Source organism: Argiope bruennichi, chromosome 8, assembly GCF_947563725.1.
Source record: "Argiope bruennichi chromosome 8, qqArgBrue1.1, whole genome shotgun sequence".
NCBI lineage: Eukaryota > Metazoa > Arthropoda > Arachnida > Araneae > Araneidae > Argiope > Argiope bruennichi.
The window spans coordinates 94,863,419-94,872,987 of NC_079158.1; positions in this window are offsets into that span (position 1 = coordinate 94,863,419).

A 9,569-nucleotide genomic window follows, 5' to 3' on the forward strand; every position below is an offset into this window, starting at 1 on the left:
TCTTTACCCATCTGGAATGTCTTTTTCCAAGAACCTATTATAACAAGCTTCATGAAATATTTCCATTTCCATTGATCCTATGAGCATTTTACAAAAAAAAAAAAAAAAAAAAAAAACTTTGAATTTTATTAAGTTTATATAGGTCAATATTTTTAAAAAATTATTAAAAGCTCCTTACAAGCATTATTTTGTAAGATTCTTACCTTTTTTCCAATTTCTCCACAATATCCTTCTAATATATTTGTATAAGAAAATAAATAAATGCTATTACCTGTCCCATTGAAAGTACAATATGTCTTGTGATGCTATTTTTAGAACCTATTTCACCATAAGCAACAAATTATAACTGTGAAAAACTGAGGTTTTTCTTTGAAAAAATCAAAATATTTTTGAAAAATATTATAATTACAAATATAGCAATGAAATTATTAAGATATATAGATTTTGGTTCTGAATGTTGAAAAATATACTTTTCTGATATAATTTTTTGGTTACCTATTTCTCCTTAACCGGAATTGTATTCTTGGCCATCAAAATACATTCTGATAAAGAATTTTTCTTTCAATTGTTTTTCTTTTTAAGTCATTCTATTTTTATTCCTTCCCTTCTATTAATTATTCTCATATCTTTTAAAGCAGAATTTATTGAGAACTGTACCTGAGCTGTGAGAAACTCCAGTTTGTTTCGAGTGAGAGATTTAGGCATCTTGCTATCCTGTGCATTATACTTTATACAGGGGATGATTTTGACAATGATTCCACAGGCGTTGAAATATTTTGAGGTCCCTCCTTAGTAAATTTTGTTGATATCAAGAAAACAACATGAACTAAACTTATTTGTGTTTTTAACTTCCTTTTCACGCTTATTTTCTAGTATTATATAATTTGAAGGCACTTCCTATGGGTTATTTAATACATCTATAATTTTTATTTATCCTCATTTGTACAAAGATTATGCTTTTTATCCACACAATTTTAATACTGCATCACTTTTTTAAATGGCTGTACACCATTGAATTATTCTATAGGTGCATTAATAGAAGCAACAGTCGCGGAGTTAGTTTCCTAGAGATTTTTATTTTTCATAAATTCCAGGAAGTAGTTAAATTTTCATACATTATCAAGATTTTTTAACCAACCCCTAGTGGACATGTCATAATGTACGGGAAGGCAAAAAATAGAAAAGAGAGGCCATAAGAAAGTTTTCTGATTTTATGTAGTTTTAGAAAGGAATTTGCCGGCAGACTGTTTTGATAATATTGAAAAAATAAAGTCCACACAATTCAGAAATTAACAACGCAGTGAAGTCACAGCACAACCGAACTAGAAAGAACATAGATTAATTAAAAATTATTACATACATGTGCACACACACACCCATTATTTGCCATGGATTGATCAGATTTCGAATAAATAAAAAATAAGATACAAAATTTTGCTGCTCTCCATTTTTATGTTTTACTCTGAACTTAAAATAAATAACGTAAAAGAATGAAGTGATTATAATTTCTTCCGCTCTTCGCGTCCTTTGCAATTGGACGGACATAACAAACTTCAAGTATTTGAATTTTATATTAAATAAGAGCAAAAATTTAAAAAAAATATTCTTAATAAATATATCATTTTTTTTTCCTTTATTTAAATATATATAAAAAAAAGAACTTATGGTGAACGCCACAAGTGTTCAGATTTTTATTTTCAGTCGCTCCCATAAGAGAGTTTTCAGCTTCGTTGCATAATGAAGAATATCAAATATGCATTATGAATTCTTTTTTTTTCAATCGATTGAAATTAAAATGTAACAACACAGATCTGCAATTTTAATATCAAAATCACATATTATATTTATTTATTTACATTGTTGTGTTTTCTTAAGTTATCACGTTAACATGGTGCAAAAGTTCTGACCAAGAGATGGCCAGTTATTTAATGGATTTAATTCAAGATTCGATAAGTATCTGCACAAAATTTGTGTACCAAATTTCATTCTTATAGCTCTTGTAGTTCACATAAACAGAAATAATTCCCAAACTGTAGTTTATGGACGCAGGGAAGTCTGAAATATTGAGATTTGTCAGAAGCTCGAGTTCGCATTTTTTGACGATTACAAAACTTTTTCTTTGTATATATCGTTAAACAAGAAATAAAAATGGTTTGAATTCATAAATAACTGAATTTTTTTTTGTGAATTATAATAAATTTTATTACAAGCAGAGAACTACTAAGAGAAAATGTTGTATTTTTTTCTGAACTTCGAGCTGAAATAAACATTGTCAATTTTCTTTATAACCCAAAGATTAAATGCCATATTTCATATTCTAGCATATTTTCTGATAAAGAAAGTAAAACTAAGAATACATTTTTAAAAGAAAAGAATAGAAATATCTATGCCAAATAAGAAATTCAACCTTAGGGAGAGGTACAAAAGTGCATATCGAATTGCATTAAATTTATGCGTTTGATATGGTAGAAATTTTTTTTTTTTTTAAAAATGAGAATAAAATTTTACAAACATTGAAAGGCATCCAAATACTTCTTGCTTTTAATTGGGAGAAATTGTATATAATATTTTGATAACATTAGTTTCAATAAATAAACGGATCAATTGACTCACAATATTCCACAAATAGTTTTCGATTATTTTAGAACAGAAAACGACTTCTATCAATTTGCGTTACAAATTCGTCATGCTGGATTTTAATTTGGAAAAAAACTAAATGAAAAGCAACCATATAATTTTTACTTAAAAAATTAGTTTTCATTTGTAATTTACAGCATTCAGAATATTTTCACAAATTAAAATGAATGTTGCGATACTATTTTTATTAATGTAATTGATCTAACGTTATAAGAACGAAAAGTACCCGGCTTGAGCGACGATGACACTTTCGGAGAAATAAAAAACAATATTCTCAATTTTAGCAACTTTTTTCTAGTGCACAAAAAAAAATGTTGACAAAAGCAACTAAAGCACCAGAATTCAATGATTAATGTAAATGATTATTAGTCAAAATTAATTTCTTTCAATGGATAGACTAAAGATAGATATTGCTTTATGTTTTTTAACTTAAAAGATGCTAGCCGCCTTCAGCCACTAGCTGTTCGTCCACGTTATTAATAGAATTAATTTAACCACATCAGTCACCTCGATCAACTACATTTTACTATAATGAATGAAAATAACATTTTAAAGCATTCTTTCATTAGAAACAAAGAATTCAATAGTTATGCCTGCAAAGTTGAGAAAAAAACCTGAGGTAATCGGTCTGGGACCTTAAAATGTTTTGCACTAATTTTTGAAAGGAGGCAGTAGGGAAGATAGGCGATCATTGATGACTTATTTTAGGATCATGAGCTTTTATATGAAATAGAAATTGATGAAATCGAACCAGTGGTTGAAGTCAGGTGACTGGTTAATTTGTTTCCTTATTTTTTTAAATTATAGATTGATGATTTAATAATATCGGGTATTTTTGTCATATTTATATCTTAGAATATACCTGAATACCATGGCTTACGAAATAATAAGTTCTTTGTTTACTCTGTGTTTCCGTCGGGGCTTATTCCTGCCAAGTTTCATTTGGCTTTTTTTTTTTTCATTCATTTTGTTTCTTTATTTAAGAAAAAGTAAAAGGAAAAAATTCTGTGAATCAGACCGAAGGGGAGGTAATGATCAAAAAAATTTGCCGTTGATATAGCACTACGATAGATGCATGGCCGGCCATCTGGGAGGGAGGGGGGGGGGGGTGCGGCGGATACTATGCACCGGGACCCCGCGATTGAGGTTGCCCCAACATGATCAAGAACTTAAATAATGTTCTGAACAGTAAAAACGGGATGGAAAGAAGAAATTTAACTGGAACAATCGATGGATTTTGAAATATAGGAAGTTTACAGAATATTACAATTCAAGTGCGCAACATGTTATAAAGTATGGTCATTTACTATAAAATCCATACTATAAAATTTACATTTAGGTTAAATCGCATTTACTACTTTGATCATCCATACTATAAAAGTTTAATATTGTTAGATCTAATCATGTCCATACCACCGAAGTATCCCTCTGGGTATCAAGATTCGGTTTCAAAACAAAATTAGCAGAAAATAAAAAAGAAGAAAAGCTAAATTTCAAAAAATCCTAAGCATATCTGCTTTCTTGTCTACGAAGTAATTCTGGCAATTAAATTGCTTCGACTTCAGAAGTTGCAATTCAAGCTACAACTGGCGAAGTAAGTTCCCTACAAACTACATAATCTTGCAATAAAAGTGTAGAAAGTGTGAAAATCTTTGAAGAACTATATGTTTATAGAAATGTGATTGAATCAGAAAATAACGTCGAAAATAACAATAACAAACTCAAGTGCATATAACTGATTCACGTTTATGAACAAACATTATAACTGATAAGTTTAAAATGTTTTGTGGTAAAAACAGGCCTGCACAACACAAAGGAGATTTTTCTAAGAACGCTGAAGGTAGATCATTTTCCATTACTTAATACTTTTTTTTAAGTGCTAAATGGCGAAATGCAGCTTCATAGCCGGTTGATTTATTCAAAAATGCGATGCAGTATTTAGTTTTTACTACACATTATTTTCCAGGGGGAATGAAAAATCTACACGATTTATAAGTGTCTATAATCACTGGAGAAAGTTATCAACTGTAATTCAAGATCATGAGTGTTCTATTTGTTACTTAATTCATTTATTGCTTGGAAAGAATTACTGAAACGACTCAATTTAAGTTCGACTATTGATAAAACAAATCGTTAATATAAATAAGGAAACGGAACAATTTTAATTATTATTTCAAAGAATTGCAAATGTGATACTATTTTCAGCATGTAATAATTTTCCACTTCAAGGAAACCATGAAATAATAGGCACGCCTAATAATGACATTTTTTTTAGTTCAATCGAATTATTAAGTAAATAAGACTCTGTGCTTACTAAAATTCCAAAAATAGAATTGTGGATGATTTAGCTCATACATCACAAGAACAAATTATTCCTGCTTTCGGAAATGAAGTTTTTAAAAAAATTAAAGACGATACAAAAGTAACCACATATTACAGTATCCAAATGGATTCTACTTCTGATATTTCCCATGAAAAACAAACTTCAGTTTTTATTAGGTATGTAAATTTTGAAGATAAAAGATTAAATATAAATGAGTCATTTATAGGGTTTATTGAAGTAACTGATGTAACTGGAGAAGGACTAGAAAAATCTGTATTGAAAATTTTAAGCGAGCTTGATTTAGGTATTATGGATTGTAGTGGTCAGGCATACAACAACGGTAGCAACATGAAAGTTAAATATAAAGGTGTACAACCTAGAACAATTGCTCTAAAACCTCATGCAATTTATATGGCTTGCCTATGACACTCTTTTAATTTATTAATTTGTGATGTCATTTCCAGCAATATATGTTGTAATTTGTTTTGGATATTGCAACGTTTTTATTGTTTATTTTCTGTATCTACAAAATGATGGGGGAATTCTACAAAGCATTTAAACATTACTCTTCAACTATTATACGACACTCGTTGAGAGCCAAAATAGATACGGTTAAAGCTGTGCATATACAGTTTGAATTAACTTGTAATGATATCCTTGAAGAATTTATGGAGGCAAATGAGAATAATACAGCGGTATCCAAAACTAAAAGTGCGTTGTATTCAATACAAGAAATGAAATTTATTTTATGTTTAATAGCATGGCTTACAATATTATCCAAAATTAGCATTATCAATAAACTATTTCAAGCAAAAACAATTGTTCTCGACTGGGCTTTTAATTTAGTCTGTAAAATTAAAACTGAAATCCAAAATTTAAGAACAAAATTTAACTCGGGGGGGGGGGGGTTAGACGAAACAAAAGCGATAGCACATAATTTGAATCTTTCAGAACATTTTCCTGAAAAACGAATTCGAAAAGAAAAATTATATTTCGAAACAGAAGAAGATGAAATTATAAACCCGGATGAAGAATTTAGATGTTATTTTTTAATTCTGTAACTGAAACTGTTATTGTACAGATAGAAGATAGATTTTTTTAAAAATTCAAATTAATCACTGATGTAAAATCTTTAGAAATACGTAAATTAGAAAAATATTCCAAAAACTCTGCAACGTTTTATAATAACAATGTAGATGTAAACCTAATTCTAATAATTGTTTTGCTACGGGATTTGATTTGGTTTAAAAGGGATGTAAATAAGGCTTAACACGTATTTAAGTAAATACTAATTAATAATTATAATGATTTATTTCTGAATGTATTAATTGTGTTAAAGCTTTCCTTTACATTGCCAGTAATTATAGTAAGTGCTGAGCGCTCTTTCATCTAATTAAAATTAATAAAGAATTGTTTTCGGTCAAGCATGTGTGAAAAACGCTTAAATGCTCTTACTATACTAAGCATCGAAAAAGAAATTGCAAACAATTGTAATTTTCTTGAAGTAATTAATAGCCAAAACGAAACCACGCATTAAATAAAATTGCAATAATAATATGTGTTCGTATTTGTATTTTTTTATTTTTATTTTTACTTTGCAACAAAATTTAGGACCATGCATGGTTTCTTGAACTCGGGAACTTCATAAAAAATGCCAGCTCTGGATATATGTTGAAGTAGAATTTGAGGTCCAACAAATTTCAAGTACGAAGTGACTGCCTCCACCACCTGTGCGGAAAAGTGCCACTGCGTGAGCTTCCTTTTTTTAATAACTGATCGATGTGATTTAACATTTCAACACATTTATAAATCGATCAACATATTGATGATTTATTTTTGTGCTTTTATGATTTCATGAAAATATATGCTTTTAATTTTTTGAATGTATATCAGATAAAGTAACTAAAGTGATGAAAGTTTTGGAAAATCAGCCATAAGTCAATGATTTTTTTTTATTAGTTACAAATATGAACATATAAAAAAAACTTCTGAAGAAATAATGAATCTCAAATGAAAAATAACATTAAAAATTATTATTTTACAGGATTTTTGATATATCATAATCAGAAAATTTCATTCAGTATGTGTATAAATTATAGTCATAATATTTTATAATTCAAAAATTTTATATTTTTTAAATTATTTATTTAAAAATTAGTCTAATAAGATTTTTTAATCAATCTGCCATTTATTCAGTCCATCTATCTAATCTGTCTTGGAAAACCATTATTGTCTATTGCAAACCTCTTGTGCATTTGAAAGTGAAGTTGAATATTTATAATTGTATTTTTGTTTCTCATTAATTAATACCTTCATATTCATCAGATAATTTGAAGTTTTAATAAAATCTCTTAATTGTCTTTCAAAATACATTTTGATTTCTTTATAGTTTGTAATCTTTTTTTTCAAGCACTTTGCTTGTTTTAATGTCAGTAATTTTTTGAAAGAACTTTTGATTCGATAAAAAGTACTTTCAATTAGTAGTAATTTTGTTTTGTAAGAAAATATCAAACAGATTTTCCTGCGCTTGTTTTGCAAAAGAAACAACATTTTTTTTTTTTTTTGAAGAATATATCTTAACTTCTCTTATTCAAAGACTTCTTATGAATTTTATGATATTATTTTGTCTTATGTAATACTAGCCGCCTTTGGAGACCAGCTGTTTCACTGGGAATACTGGTTGTATTTACTTTCAATTAAATCCCTTGAACATAGTTTCCTTCATCTATCATGAAAACATTTTTAAGCATCGATTTGTGATGGAAATAAAAGGTGTGTTATTTTAAAACCTTATAAATTATCTATTTATCGTGTACATGAACCATCCTATTAATCTCAAGCCTCCCAAAACGTAATTGTCATATTCTTCATTTAAACTGCACAGATAATGAGCAGAATCCTTCTTTCTTCGCTTTCAACAATGGGAGAAAATATGCTATTAAGCATTTGATAAAACTATGAAATCGGTTTGAATTTCAATGCAACAATGTAATTGACTATCGAAAACTAAGCAAAATATTTATTTTTTTTAAATGCAAAAATTCAGGAAAAGCTTGCATGACTATTAAATTAGAAAGGAAAGTTTTATTATTTTAAAGAATTAATTATTTTTATTTTAATAGTATTATCAAGTTTTTAATTTTGAAATGAGGCATAAAATCTGTGCTGTACTGTAATATTTTCAGGAGTGATTGTCGAAAAGCGTCCAAAATATCATTTGATTTTTAGTTAATCAAAATTTAAATTTAAATTTCAAAATGATCTCTCTAAGGTGCACATTTCCACCCTCAAAAGTACATATGTGCCAAGTTTCGTAACTCTAGGGCAAATTGCCTGCTCTATAGAGCATACACACGCATACATAAAAAGCCATAAAAAAATAAGTATAAGCATCTGTTGATTTATTACTATGGTAATTTTTCTTCCACGAATGTATGAAATTGGCAAATATATAACCAAACTCTTTCTTGTTTGCTATGTCTTAAAAATTATTGTATATATATATAAATAATATCTTATTATATATGCATACTTGGGTTATGCAGTTCTACTCAAGCTAGAAAGGAAGAAATCATCAGACAACGTCCATATATGGCCAGCAAGAGCTAAAAGTCGATGCACTCGGCTCTCGCTCCCAACCACTAATGCTTTTAAATCAAAACTATTATGATTTTTTAATCCATTTATGTCAGTTTTATTGCAAAATAGGTGAAATAACTGAATAATTATTTTAGTTTGCCAAGAATTAAATTTGATTTAATTAGGATGTCATATTACAAATAAACTTTGTCATAGTTTATAGTATGAACTTTAGAAAAAAGTCATAGACAACTTTCCTACACAGAGGTATTTTAAATTCATGGTTTAAATTTTATCTTCAATCAACAATACAGCATTCTGATTGCTTTCAAAAAATTAGGATGTATTATGGAATTCAAAGAATAATGGTCTAATACTGATCTTAAAATAAAATTATCAAAAGAATTAGAAAGAGAACAATAAATCCTGAATTAAAATGCACTCACTCTATATTCTTTTATCAAAAAGGATAAGCAACTTCGAAAATAAACTTGCATCTGAAATGTAAATTAAACAAAATGTTTATCTCCACTAATAATAGAGGCGGGAAATGTTGTTTAGGAATGACTGACAGTTTAATCGGCAGATATTAATGTGTCACAAATATATTTTGAAAGGTGGAGATAGGCAACTCGGAGTGATTTTTTTTAAAACTTTTAACCCATTAATGGCCAAATATTTTTATTGAAATTTATATAAATTATGTATACATGCACAAATATTGTGTAACAGTATAATTATACTAAAATTATGTTTTGTTTTGAAAATATTTGATATTTTTAGAAAAGGGTATAGCAATAAAAATGATCAACAAAAAGCATTTCAATAAAAAACTAAAGATTGAATAAGTGATAAATGGTTACTACTAAATTATATATATTTGTTCGGTATTTCATTATAATATGAAAACCAAAGCAAAAATATAATGCTTGAAATAATATAATACTTGATGTATACTAAATATATATACATACTTATACTATATATATACTTATGATACAAAAATATAATGCTTGAAATATGTTCCTTT